The following is a 14030-nucleotide window of genomic DNA, read 5'->3' as shown; positions in this document are numbered from 1 at the left end:
TTCATATTAGTTCAAACAGAAAACCTCCAAAACACAGTCACCGAAAATATTTACACAAATTCCTTACATTACCATAATCCCACCCAGTATGCAAAATTAATCCCTCCTCCATCCCCAACATTTCCATTATTATTATAAAACCAAGAAATACAGAAACAAAACCATACACAGAAAAACAATTCAACACCCCAAAGAAATTAACCCCTTCCACCTTTCTTTTGCCGCTGCAAAACCCCACCGCAGGATGTCCCACCGGACACGTCTGCTGACATCGTTTTTGACTTTACGAAATACCGACACGGCTGTAACACTACCGCCGTGCTCCACCAGCTCCTTCCTAGCTGCCCATATATAAAACTTAACTAAACTTAGTATAAACCATAACAAAAATTCTTTATTCCATTTCCTCGCTCCCTTTATTCCTCGAATCACCACCCGGCTCGTTAAAACAAAATCAAGGGCGACTTTCTGCAAGAGCTCCTCGCAGTGACCCCACACCCTTTGGGCGAAAACACAACCCCAGAATACATGTAGTAGGGTCTCCACCTCAGAACAGTCGGGATGCGGGCACCTGTCCTGCCTGGACAATCCGTGCCTGTGGAGCGTGTCCCTCACGGGCAACCTGTTCCAGAGCAACCGCCAGTTGAGGTCCTTGAGTCTGTGTTCTAGACCCACCGGCTGGATCTGCCTCCACTCCTCCTCCGACACCCCCACGACCGCAGGTTCCCCCTTCTCCATAATAACCCTATACATTCGCCTATGATCCGTTGAACCCAAGCCCTTCCTGAACTCCGGATGTTTCTGGAGCCACACCACAGCATGCCTATAATGCCAAGGCAGCTTTTGTGCCTTCGGCGTTGTGTTCGTCCACACTACCAGGTGTTTCATCGTAGCTGCGAACCACAAACGAATAAAACAAACACAGAGGTGATCCGGGTCTTCGTATAGGGTTTTACACAGATGTGCAATGAAAATAGTGTCTAACTTCAACGGGAAGTCCGGAACAGCCCTACCACCCCCCTCCACTGGCCTGCACATGTCCGCCCTCCTTATATACTCATGCGTTCCACTCCACACGAAGTGGAAGACCGCCCTCACCAGGTCTCGGCGGAGCCGAGCAGGCAGGGGGAACACGCAGGCCAAGTGAAGCAGCAGTGGCAGTACGTCCACCTTTAAAACTAGCACTTTCCCCGTGTATGTCAGCGACCTATTCAACCACAGGCCCATCTTTTGCTTAACCTTCCCCATCCTCAGGTCCCAATTGATCCTGGCCGAGTCCTGCGTATGGTAGAGAACTCCCAGAATCTTCACCGGCCCCGTCACCAAGGTAAGACCACCCGCCACATCTTGTCGTTCTTTCCACTTGCCAAAATATTTAACAGTACATTTTGACGTGTTCAAAAAAGCACCTGTCCCTCTGGTCTGACTCTCTACTATCTGTAGTACTTGTGAAAGGCTGCTGTCAGTGGTAAGAAACAACGAAATATCGTCCGCATAGGCAGCTATTTTTGCCTGTGCTCCCCCACTCCCCGGGACCACCACCCCTTCCACCCGGGGATCACCTCGAATCAGATGTAGAAAGGGTTCTATGTAGAGCACGTACAATAAGGGGGACAGAGGGCATCCTTGCCTCACCCCGCACCTGACTGGAATACCCATCCCTAGCTTACCATTAATGCATACCCTTGAGATGACATTGTTATACAAAACCTTGATCCATCTAATGAAGCCTTCGTCCAACCCCACTCTTTTCATCACCTCCCAAAGGAAAGTGTGATGTACCCGATCGAAAGCCTTGTTCTGATCAAGGTTCACAAGCATCATCTCAAGGTTCCTGTCTTCCACCCATTCTATCACGTCTCTGATCAACTGCAGGTTCCACTTTACGTTTCTGCCCTCCACACTGCAGGTTTGATCCCTACTCACCAGATCCGGCATCACCTTCCTCAGCCGTCTCCCCAATACTCTGGCCAAGATCTTATAATCGGTGCAGAGTAATTGGATCGGCCTCCAGTTCTCCAGATCTTCTTTATCCCCTTTCTTATAAACCAGAGACATGATACCAGTCCTCATCGTTCTTCCTAACTCACCCTCCTTCAGGACTTCATTATAGACCTCCAACAGCACCGGTAGTAACCTGTCCCGGAAGGTGACATAAAAATCTGTAGGAAGCCCGTCAATCCCAGGGGTAGTACCTTTTCGCAGGCCACCAATGGCTTCTCCTATCTCCGTCAGTGTTAGATCCCCACACACACCTTCCACACCAACCGTCTTCCTGTCGAAACCCACCAACCACTCATCCCACAAGCTCGCATCCACTGGTTTCTCTGAAAATAAAAACCTGTAAAAATTAGTTGCACACCTCACCATGTCTTCTATATCTCTGACAATGGACCCATCTTCTCTCCTCAGACCCTCAAAGAGAGTCTTCTTCTGTCTGGCTCGGACCGAGCCGAAGAACTGAGCTGAGCACTTCTCCTCGCCCTCCATCAGGGTGCCCTTAAGCCTAAACAAAAAATCCTTCGCTCGCTCTAACCAAAGTTCTTTCAGCCTGAGCTTGAGCTCTGAAACTTTTGCCATATCAAAAGCACCGCCCTGGTTGGAAGCCACATACAGATCTTCAAGTTCCTGCTGCAATCTCTCAAGCTCTCTTCTCTCTGCTACTTTCTTTTGGCAACAGTAGGAAATAGAAGCTTTGGAGATAGCCCTTTTACAGGCCTCCCACCAAAGAACCGCTGTCGGGTACCTCCCCCTCTGTAACTGGAAGCGTTCCAAAAGCGCAACTATCATGCTCTGATAATCGGCTTCCAATAACACTTTCGTGTTCAGCTTCCAGTAATTTGATTTAGGGTCCATACCATCTGGTATCAGATCAACCGACAGCAACAGATGATCTGAAAACCAAACCGGGGTAACCTGTGCCGCCTGTGTCAACCCACGCAGGGTGGTGAAGATATAATCCAGTCTTCTAAAAACACCCCTTCCGTTACTCCATGTGTGCATTCTCCCTCTCTGACTAAGATCTTTATGACCGTCCTTTAAAGAAAACCGTGATATTAATTCCTTAAAACTACCCACACTCGCACCACTCACGTCACACACATCCATATTAAAATCCCCTCCCATCACCACCACCCTATTAGTAAACAGATGTGGCTCAAGATCTCTTAAAAACGCCGCCTGGAGCCGCCTTTCGGCAGGCCCGTAGACAGCTATCAGACGGACCTGCAGTCCGTCCCATACACCATCTACGACCATAAGCCTTCCCGGGACTATGATATTGACATCGTTAGCCGTGAAATTCGGGGTTCCACAAAGGATCCCAATTCCAGACGAGTGCACTCCCCCTACGCTCCACCAAGACTCCCCTTTAACCCAATCTCTCTTAAAGGTGGCAATATCACCTCTCGTGCCTAAATGTACCTCCTGCAGGAAACAAAAGCCGAATTGGCGCGCTTCTAAATATTTAAAGACGCCAATCCGCTTAACATGATTTTTAAGCCCTCTGGCGTTAACCGTACATACTGTGCGACTCATGTTGGATCAAAAGGAGTCCGCAACTGTAACCCGTCTCCCAAACTAAAGTCACTTTGTATTCCGATAGGGCTAAGGACATTCTCCATCCCACTTGGAACCTGCGGGGACCCCTCCCCCAGGGATGATGGACTTACCCCAGGATCATCGGAGGTCAGAAGGTGGGTACCGCCGTCTTTCCCGGACTGTTCTGAGGTCTCCGAAACAGAATCTTCCTGTTCCACCACTATGTCCCCTTGGCCCGGGGGTATGGGGTCATCGAGCGTACTAACCGCGGCTGAGGCTTCCAAGGGGTCAGCCTCCTTACCCAGCTCTTCACCCCCCTCCCTCTGTACCCCTTCCTCCCCACCCCCCCCTTCCCTGCCCCCTTCCCCTTCCCCTTCCCCCTCTACACCCTCCTCCACCCCTTCCTCCTTCCTACCCCCTTTCTTACCCTCCCCCCTCGCCCTCTTTACAGCAATCGCCTTTTTACGTCTCGGCCTTCTCTGTCCACTCTCTCCATCTTCTACCTTCTGGACCTCGACGTCGCTGGTTTCCGAGTCCTCCTCGGAATCTAGGACCTGGAAACGATTGGTCACCGTCTCAAACAAGCACTCGTCAGCCCTCATTCTTCTCTTTTCAGCCGCCGACTTCCTCTTTGTGGCCCTGCTCGGCTGGATGGACCACTCCGGCGACCCCGATTCTGCCTCCTCCACCTGTTCGGCCCATGATGAGGTCCCCGGACGCGCCTCTTCAGGTACCTCGGTCGCCGTTGCTGGCTCCTCTGGTCTATCGCCTCTGTCCTCTCTTACGTCTGCACAAGGCCTCTGGGTGGTCGCAGCCTTCTGCGGTGGTCTGGTCTCGTCTCCCCTCGAGCCCTCCGCCGAGGTCCGCACCACATCAGCAAAACTCCGGCTCTTCCTCGGACAGACCCTGTAAACATGGCCTTCTGCCCCACATAGGTCACATGTCAAAACCTTGGTGCAATCCTTTGTGTCATGAGTTGTGGCCTTACACTTTCGACACACACCACCGGGACAGTTCATAGCCACATGTCCTCTCTGAAAACATTTCTTACATGTCACAGGTTGGCCCGGGTAAAAGAGGTAACCCCTATTAGGCCCTATTGAAAAATAAGCCGGGGGGTGAACCACACCCTCGCCCTCAGACGGCTTAGGTCTCAGCCTCACCGTATAGCGCCTCTTACCAGTCCACACTCTGAGGACGTCTAAATCTTTCTGGCCTTCTCCCTGGACATCCACGAACCTGGATAAAAAGGTAATTATGTCCCTTTCTGGTACCCGGTGGTTAAACAAATGAATTGTCAAAGTCCTGAGTTCCCTGGCGAACAACGGCTCTATCAGGAACTCATTAAGTGGAGCCACCTCCTTTCCCTCGCACACTCTCTCCCAAGCCTTCTCACAAAGTTCGTCGCTCGCGAGAGACAGGTCGTAAATCCCTCGAACCGGGAAGTCTTGCAAACAATCGATGTCCTTCAACTCGATCCCCAAAGCCTTCATCAGGACCACTCGTTCAAACCGCTCACGGTTCATCCAGTCCTTCTTCCTCTCCGCATCCTTCACCACAAAGCGCACTGTGCACCGCATCAGCCCCTCACGGGACAGAGGGTGCACAGCCGCCGGACCGCGGGCCCGCTCACCACCGCCGACCGCCGTCATCTTGGAGGCCCCACTTCGCCCCCTGGGCTCAACCCAGGGCGACTACCCGTGGTGACCTTTGGTGGACGTCTGCTCCGGTCTTCTGGTGGTAAGGATCCGCCCGTCTGGTCTGGTCTGGTTCCGCCGTTCGTCGTCTTCTCCTTCTCCTCCTCGCCTTCGTCGTCTTCACCTTTTGACAAGTCCTCGGACCGCGGTCATGCCACGTATCGTCGGAACTTGGCCAAAAGGCCGAGAAGCGATGCCCGACGCCGGCCTTGGGCGGGCGCGCGGGCGTCCGGCTGGCGCGCAGCGGCGCAGGCCGACGCCTCTGGAGCCCGGTCCGCACGCGGCTGCCGGCCGCCCGGACTCCGCTCTCCCCCTCTCTTGCCTGCCTGCTTGCTCGCCTGCCTGCCCGCCAGTCCCGGGCGGGGGCCCTGCTCTTTGATCTCCTGTCAACGGCCCGACAACGACCGCAGCCGCGGGGGGCGCCAGCCGGCCGGCCTCCTTAGCTTAGGCCCCTCCCACCAGCAGCAGCCGTGCCGAGTGAGCTGCAAGCGAAAGCGGACCGTCGGCACCTGCGGGCAGAGGCAAGGGGCAGCGCTCTCTCGGGAGGGACGGGGACACACACACACCTGCCTGCCTGCCGAAAAAAAGAAAGAAAAGGTGTATATACTAAGTTTTTTGGAGGGAAAACGGCCGGCTGTCGAAAGGGGCCCGCCTGCAAGGACGGGGACACACACACACACACACACACACACACACACACACACACACACACACACACACACAAGCCACGCCTGCCTCCCTGGAAAAAGGAGGAAAAAACTAAGTTTTTTGGAGGGAAAACGCACGGGAGCCGAAAAGGGGGCCGGCCTGCTTGCCGAGAGAGTCGAGGCGCGGGAAAGTGCACGGAGGGAGCACGGGAACGGGGAGGGGGAGAGAGAGAGACACAGAGACACACAGATGGACGAGAGACGAGACCGGAGAGGAAGGAGCTCCGGTCCACCTCGCTTGCTTGCTAGCTACGTCTGTCTTTTCACCGCTGAGAGAAGGTAGTGCACCGTTCCCGGAGGCGCTGCAATACCGGGCCGATGCGTGGAGAGGACGGAGCAAGCTCCTGATCCAGCTCCCTGTTCCAAAAATCCGTTTAATATGTGGTCCCCCGATGGGGGACGTATCAGATATTAAACTGATAAGAACAGATTTTTTTTATGTTTTATTAGAAATCAGTAAAAAACAGTGCTTTCAAAAGTTTACTCTACCCTCCACCTTTACACCCATGTGATCAAGTCCTTCCATCTTTCGCGTGCTGCGGCGAATCCCCATCGGAGGACGTCCCACCGGATCTTCCGTGAGACGTCCCTCTTGACTCTCCTCAAGATGGCCGGCACTGACCTCTCCACGCCGTGTTTGACCAGCTCTGACCTCGCGTCCCACACGTGGAGCTTGGTCAGGCTGATCAGGAGCCACAGGAGAAACGCCGCATTCCATTTTCGGGAACCAGCCACGCCCTTCATCACCGTGTTCAGAGTCAGGAGGGACCCCAGGCCTACCTGTGCGTAGAGGTGCTGGCTGGACTTCCACACCCTCTGCACGAACCCGCACTCCCAAAAGACATGATTTACTGTTTCTTCCCCTGTGCAGCCGTGCCTCGGGCACTGGCTCTTCTTTGACAAGCCATGCGAGCACATGACGGCCCTGACCGCCATTCGACCCCACACGCCGAGCCAGTTCAGGTCCTTTAGTCTGTTATCCAGGCCCTTTGGCTGGGCCTGCTGCCAGATGTCACTGGGCACACCCAGGAGCGCTGGCCTGTCCAGTGCTGTGACCACCTGGTACATCTTCCTATGGCTCAGCGCGATGTCTTTGTCCCGTACCTCTGGATGTGCCCTCAGCCACTGCACTGCGTGTCGGTAGTGCAGTGGGAGCCGCTCGGCCTTCGGGGTCGTGTTGCTCCATGCGGCCAGGTGTCTCATGCTCGCTGCCAGCCAGAGGCTCACGAACCGGCCACACAGGTGGGGCGGGTTTCCGTGCAGGATGACGCACAGGTTGGCAACGAAAACACAGTCCAACTTCACTGGGAAGTTTGGGATCCCTCTGCCTCCTTCCATGGTAGGTCTGCACATGTCTATCCGGCGAATCCGTTCGTATGAGTGGCCCCAAACGAATGCAAAGACTGTTCTTACCAGTTCCTTCCTTTTCCTTTTAGGTAGGGGGTACACTACTGCCAGGTGGAGAAGCAAGGGCAGGATCTCCACCTTCAGCACCAGCGCCTTCCCTATCCATGTCAGGGATCGATGCTGCCAAAGGCCCAGCTTCTGCCTGATCTTCCGGAACCTGGCCTCCCAGTTCAGCCCTGAGGGGTCCAGGGTGTGAAATAGGACCCCCAGGATTTTCACCGGGCCGGCTGTCTCTTTCAGTCCTCCGGTGATCTCCGGTGCATACGACCAGGTTCCAAAAAGCTTCACCAGGCTCTTGGCGCGATTCAGTTGGGCGCCGGTGCCTCTGGAGTAGGCCTCCACGATGTCCAACACTCTCCCCAGACTCCTGTCAGAACTGAGGAAGAGTGTCACGTCATCCGCGTAGGCCGCGGTTTTAGCTTCCTGCCCACCTCCACCTGGCACTTTAATTCCCTCCACTCCGGGATCCTTCCGTAAGGGATCCAGCAGCAGCTCAAGGAAGATGACGTACAGCAGGGGCGAGAGTGGACATCCCTGTCGCACACCACACCTTACCGGAATCCTCCTCCCTACTGCTCCGTTGACTCTTACCCGGGACGTGGCGCCGTTGTAGAGCGCTTCGATCCACCTGACGAAAGCGTCAGGCAGACCCTTCCTCCTTAGGAGTGCCCACAGGGTCTCATGGTGGACCCGGTCGAACGCCTTCGCCTGATCTAGGCTCACCAGCATGAGCGGCAGGCCTCTGTCCTCCACCCAGGCGATGGTGTCCCGGATCAGCTGCAGGTTCCAGCTGATCTTCCGGCCTGCCACGCCACATGTCTGGTCCGCCCCGACCAGCTCCGGCATCACCGTTCTCAGACGGCCGCCCAGCACCCTGGCCAAGATCTTATAGTCCGTGCACAGGAGCTGGATCGGCCTCCAGTTTCCCAGGTCCGCCTTGTCTCCTCCCTTGTAGATCAGGGTCACGACGCCGGTCTTCATAGAGAGGCCCAGTTCATTGCTGTCCAGGGCCTCATTGAAGACCTGCACCAGAAAGGGCTCTAGCTGGTCCCAGAAGGTGCGGTAGAACTCCGCTGGTAGGCCGTCGACTCCGGGGACGGTCCCCTTCTTCAAACCAAACAATGCTGTCTTGATTTCCGCCCCCGTCACAGGCCCGACCAGCGAGGCGGGATCGTCCACCGCCTTCTCGACACCCTCCAGGAGCCTCTCCTTGGTGCTGGCGTCGATCTCCTTCTCCTGAAACAAGGTAGCGTAAAACCCTGTGGCACACTCCAGCATCCCGGGTAAGTCCGTGACTGCAGTCCCATCTTCGCGCCGCAAGCTTTCGAAGCAGCAGCGCTCCTGCTGCCTTCTCACGGCGCTGAAGAATTGGGGAGAGCACTGTTCTTCTCCCTCCTTCCAAACTCCCCGCAGCCTGAAAAGAAAGTTCTTTGCTCTCTGCAGCCACGTGTCTCTAAGCAGGCTCCTGACGATGGCAATCTTCTCGCCGTTGAAGGCGCCCCCCTGATTCAGTTGCTCGTACAGTGCTTCTAGCTCCTCTTGGAGCTGGGCGCACTGGCGTTCCTCCAGACTCCGCCGGATCCAGCAGTATCGCCTGGTGACCGTCGCGAGAGTCTGTTTACACGATTCCCACCAGTGCACCGCCGAGCTAAAGAGCTCTCTTCTCCTCCCCAGGTCTTTCAGCACTGTCCCAATCTTCCTTCGGTATCTCTCCTCTTGTAGAACCTGTTTGTTCAGCTTCCAGTACCCAGCCTGGAAGCGCGGGTCCTCAACACCGAAGGAGATCGTGAGCAGCTGGTGATCCGAGAACCAGGTAGGGGTCACTTGCCTGCTTAATGTTGTCCACTTCACAGTAGAGAGGATGTAGTCGAGGCGTCGAAAACTCCCTCTCCCGTTGTCCCAGGTGTGGTGTGCGACGCTCTGAAACCCGTCTCGAAGGCCGAAGTCCGCGATCAAGGACCTCAACAGATGAACTCCCTGTCCGTGCGGGTCTCCCAGGTCGATGTTGAAGTCGCCGCCGACAATCAGCTCCCTGTTGGTATACAGCACGGGCTCCAGGTCTTTCAAAAAGGAGCCCTGCTGCCTTCTGTCTGCTGGGGCGTACACGTTGACTAACCTTATCTTCACTCCCCTCCAGGTTCCGTCCACCACCAGCAGACGTCCGGGAATCACTGAGCTGACTGTTTGGGCGGCGAACCCTGGCAGGCCGCACAGGATACCCACGCCAGAAGAGTTCACCCCTCCGACGCTCCACCACGAGGGACCCCTCCTCCACTCCCTCTGAAGGGTCCTCACGTCGTCGAGGTCCTTGAGATGGACTTCCTGCAGAAAGGTCACATCCAGCTTCCTTCGAGACAGGTAGGAAAACACTGCCACTCTCTTCTCCTGCTTCCTCAGACCCCTCACGTTAGCTGTTGCAACTGTGAGGGTCATGGCGGGTCTTGAGGGAGACTGTCACTCTCCATTCCCTCCGAGCGGCTGGAATCCGGAGAGCTCGCCGTCCCTGCTGTACTTCCTGAGCTGCCATCCTCCGTGTCCATGAACTGGACTGGGGTATCCGGGGCCTCTTGCTCGGGAGTAAGCGGTGCAGGCAGGCAGGCGACTACAGGGCTGCCTTCGTCTGTCACGTTGCCCGACACTGAAAAGACGGCCATCGGTACCGCCCCTGACCCCTGCCCTGGGGGGAGAGATTCCGAGGTGCTTTCGGCCTCAGAGTCGCTCAAGGCCGACGAGACTCCCTCCTCCTCTTCCATCCCCTCAGAGTCTGCGAGGTCTCCCGGGTCTTCCTCCTGGCCTTCCTCCTCGACCGTCTTCTTCTTCTTTTCCTGCGTCTCTTGCCGGCGTTTTCCTGCCCGCAGCCTCTTCGTCTTCCTCTTCTGCCCCGCGCTCTGCAGGGCCACCATCCCCTCCTCCTCTGCTGGCGCCGGTGCAGGCGCAGTTCTTCCCCCGCCCATCAGGGGGCGCCCCTTCCTCACCACTTCCGCCCAGGTTCCAGCCCCTCCGTCCGCTCCCCGCGATGTTCCCGGTCGTTCGCTGTCCGATCCCCGGGCTGCCTCCCGCTGCTCCATGTCTGAGCCCCACGATGTTCCTGGACGCTCACCCTCCTCTTCTCCCTGGCGCTCCTCCTCCTCCTGTTCCCGTCCCTGTTTCCTTCCTCCCCTCTTTTCTCCCTTACCGGGGGGCCTGCTGCTCGTCGGCCGGCCTTCCCCCTCGCTGGCCTCATCCGCCTGCCTGATCCACTCCTTAACTGCCTCCTCCGTGGCCGCCTTCTCCGTGGCCGTTCTCTCCTTGGCCGTCCTCTCCGTGGCCGCGCCCCTCTTGCTGCACTGCCGGAAAAGGTGGCCTCTGTCCCCGCACAGGGAGCACTCCTTCACCTGGCAGTCTCGGGTGTGGTGTCCCGGGCGGCCGCACTTCCCACACTTCTCCGCCGTACATGCCCCCTCACGGTGCCCGGTGGTCCGACACTTCCTGCAAAAGTCAGGCTGGTCCCAGTAAAACATGTACCCCCTACCTCCTCCGATTGCGAATGTGGCCGGTGGGTGGCTGTATCCATCCTTGGAGTTCTTGTCCCGCCTCAGTTCCACCAGGTACCGACGCTTTCCCGTCCACACAGTGCGTGTGTCGCTGAGCACCAAAGGCCCAGTTCTCACATCCACATACCTGCTCAGGAAGGTAGTCACGTCGGCATCCGTCACAAAGGGGTCAAACATGTGCAAAACCACCCACCTCTTGCTGTCGCACTGCAATCCACCACACTCATACTCCCGGAATCCGCCGCTCTTAATGATGTCGTTGCATTTCCCTACCATTCTTTTGTGGGTGTCCGCACTGATGAAGGTGGTATCGATGAACTTCTGTGGCTGGTTCCCCTGCACGCACTTGATCTCTGCTGCCTTCAGCCCCAAAGCACCAAACAGGACATCATCCTCAAATTGCTCCCTTCCCGGTGGCGCCGTCTCCGGTTTCCAATGGAAGCGGAGGGTCCACTTGATGCTGGGGTCCTTCCCAGCCCTCCTCGCCTCTCCTGGCTCTGCAGCCATGGTTGGGAGCAGCCTTTCGGCCGCCAAACAGCCAAGAGATGCAAAGCCGGGTAGAAAAAGAAAATCAAAGGTTCCGACGTCCAAAAGGCAAAAAACGTAATCCAAAAGCAATCCGGGTCAATCCAAGGCAATCCAAAACGTGTCTCCGCAACGCTGTCCTCTCGGTCTCCTCTCACGGTCTCTCCGCCGCCGCCCTTCTCGTCCCCCAGCCAAGTCTTCAAGCCGCGGGCCTGCCACGTACTTTTCCGATCTTAGCCGAAAGGCCGAGAAGCGATGCCCGACGCCGGCCTTGGGCGGGCGCGCGGGCGTCCGGCTGGCGCGCAGCGGCGCAGGCCGACGCCTCTGGAGCCCGGTCCGCACGCGGCTGCCGGCCGCCCGGACTCCGCTCTCCCCCTCTCTTGCCTGCCTGCTTGCTCGCCTGCCTGCCCGCCAGTCCCGGGCGGGGGCCCTGCTCTTTGATCTCCTGTCAACGGCCCGACAACGACCGCAGCCGCGGGGGGCGCCAGCCGGCCGGCCTCCTTAGCTTAGGCCCCTCCCACCAGCAGCAGCCGTGCCGAGTGAGCTGCAAGCGAAAGCGGACCGTCGGCACCTGCGGGCAGAGGCAAGGGGCAGCGCTCTCTCGGGAGGGACGGGGACACACACACACCTGCCTGCCTGCCGAAAAAAAGAAAGAAAAGGTGTATATACTAAGTTTTTTGGAGGGAAAACGGCCGGCTGTCGAAAGGGGCCCGCCTGCAAGGACGGGGACACACACACACACACACACACACACACACACACACACACACACACACACACACACACACACACACACAAGCCACGCCTGCCTCCCTGGAAAAAGGAGGAAAAAACTAAGTTTTTTGGAGGGAAAACGCACGGGAGCCGAAAAGGGGGCCGGCCTGCTTGCCGAGAGAGTCGAGGCGCGGGAAAGTGCACGGAGGGAGCACGGGAACGGGGAGGGGGAGAGAGAGAGACACAGAGACACACAGATGGACGAGAGACGAGACCGGAGAGGAAGGAGCTCCGGTCCACCTCGCTTGCTTGCTAGCTACGTCTGTCTTTTCACCGCTGAGAGAAGGTAGTGCACCGTTCCCGGAGGCGCTGCAATACCGGGCCGATGCGTGGAGAGGACGGAGCAAGCTCCTGATCCAGCTCCCTGTTCCAAAAATCCGTTTAATATGTGGTCCCCCGATGGGGGACGTATCAGATATTAAACTGATAAGAACAGATACTACACTTGATCTTAGCCAAAAGGCCGAGAAGCGATGCCCGACGCCGGCCTTGGGCGGGCGCGCGGGCGTCCGGCTGGCGCGCAGCGGCGCAGGCCGACGCCTCTGGAGCCCGGTCCGCACGCGGCTGCCGGCCGCCCGGACTCCGCTCTCCCCCTCTCTTGCCTGCCTGCTTGCTCGCCTGCCTGCCCGCCAGTCCCGGGCGGGGGCCCTGCTCTTTGATCTCCTGTCAACGGCCCGACAACGACCGCAGCCGCGGGGGGCGCCAGCCGGCCGGCCTCCTTAGCTTAGGCCCCTCCCACCAGCAGCAGCCGTGCCGAGTGAGCTGCAAGCGAAAGCGGACCGTCGGCACCTGCGGGCAGAGGCAAGGGGCAGCGCTCTCTCGGGAGGGACGGGGACACACACACACCTGCCTGCCTGCCGAAAAAAAGAAAGAAAAGGTGTATATACTAAGTTTTTTGGAGGGAAAACGGCCGGCTGTCGAAAGGGGCCCGCCTGCAAGGACGGGGACACACACACACACACACACACACACACACACACACACACACACACACACACACACACACAAGCCACGCCTGCCTCCCTGGAAAAAGGAGGAAAAAACTAAGTTTTTTGGAGGGAAAACGCACGGGAGCCGAAAAGGGGGCCGGCCTGCTTGCCGAGAGAGTCGAGGCGCGGGAAAGTGCACGGAGGGAGCACGGGAACGGGGAGGGGGAGAGAGAGAGACACAGAGACACACAGATGGACGAGAGACGAGACCGGAGAGGAAGGAGCTCCGGTCCACCTCGCTTGCTTGCTAGCTACGTCTGTCTTTTCACCGCTGAGAGAAGGTAGTGCACCGTTCCCGGAGGCGCTGCAATACCGGGCCGATGCGTGGAGAGGACGGAGCAAGCTCCTGATCCAGCTCCCTGTTCCAAAAATCCGTTTAATATGTGGTCCCCCGATGGGGGACGTATCAGATATTAAACTGATAAGAACAGATTTTTTTTTTTTTTTTATGTTTTTTATTACAAAAATAACAAACTACAACACACCAAGGTAAGACAACAACAACATTTCCACCATTCAAACAAAAAGAACAAATCAGCCCCCCCTTGGAACAATAGCAACACCCCATATGATATTACACTCCACAGTCAAAATCAAAAATCAGAAAGCCAAAAAGTATAAATAAGACAATATTCATATGAGTTCAAACAGAAAACCCCCAAAACACAGTCACCGAAAATATTTACCCAAATTCCTTACATTACCATAATCCCGCCCAGTATGCAAAATTAATCCCTCCTCCATCCCCAACATTTCCATTATTATTATAAAACCAAGAAATACAGAAACAAAACCATACACAGAAAAACAATTCAACACCCCAAAGAAATTAACCCCTTCCACCTTTCTTTTGCCGCT

At 56.5% G+C, this 14030-nt stretch overlaps 3 non-coding genes across 3 annotated transcripts; all 3 read right to left on the bottom strand.

The window, feature by feature from the left end:
• Nucleotides 1–6221: 6221 nt before the first annotated feature.
• Nucleotides 6222–6412, bottom strand: LOC148807088 (U2 spliceosomal RNA). The gene has a single exon (XR_016089059.1). It is a non-coding gene; the product is annotated as a U2 spliceosomal RNA (small nuclear RNA).
• A 6055-nt stretch (nt 6413–12467) lies between these two features.
• On the bottom strand, nt 12468–12658 carry LOC148807087 (U2 spliceosomal RNA). Its single transcript, XR_016089036.1, has one exon. It is a non-coding gene; the product is annotated as a U2 spliceosomal RNA (small nuclear RNA).
• Nucleotides 12659–13451: 793 nt separating this feature from the next.
• LOC148807086 (U2 spliceosomal RNA) lies at nt 13452–13646 on the bottom strand. The gene has a single exon (XR_016089075.1). It is a non-coding gene; the product is annotated as a U2 spliceosomal RNA (small nuclear RNA).
• Between the last annotated feature and the right edge of the window lie 384 nt (nt 13647–14030).

The sequence above is a fragment of the Atractosteus spatula genome, unplaced genomic scaffold (genome assembly GCF_055471065.1).
Source record: "Atractosteus spatula isolate fAtrSpa1 unplaced genomic scaffold, fAtrSpa1.hap1 Scaffold_42, whole genome shotgun sequence".
Lineage (NCBI taxonomy): Eukaryota > Metazoa > Chordata > Actinopteri > Semionotiformes > Lepisosteidae > Atractosteus > Atractosteus spatula.
This window is presented reverse-complemented; position numbering and strand designations above follow the sequence as displayed.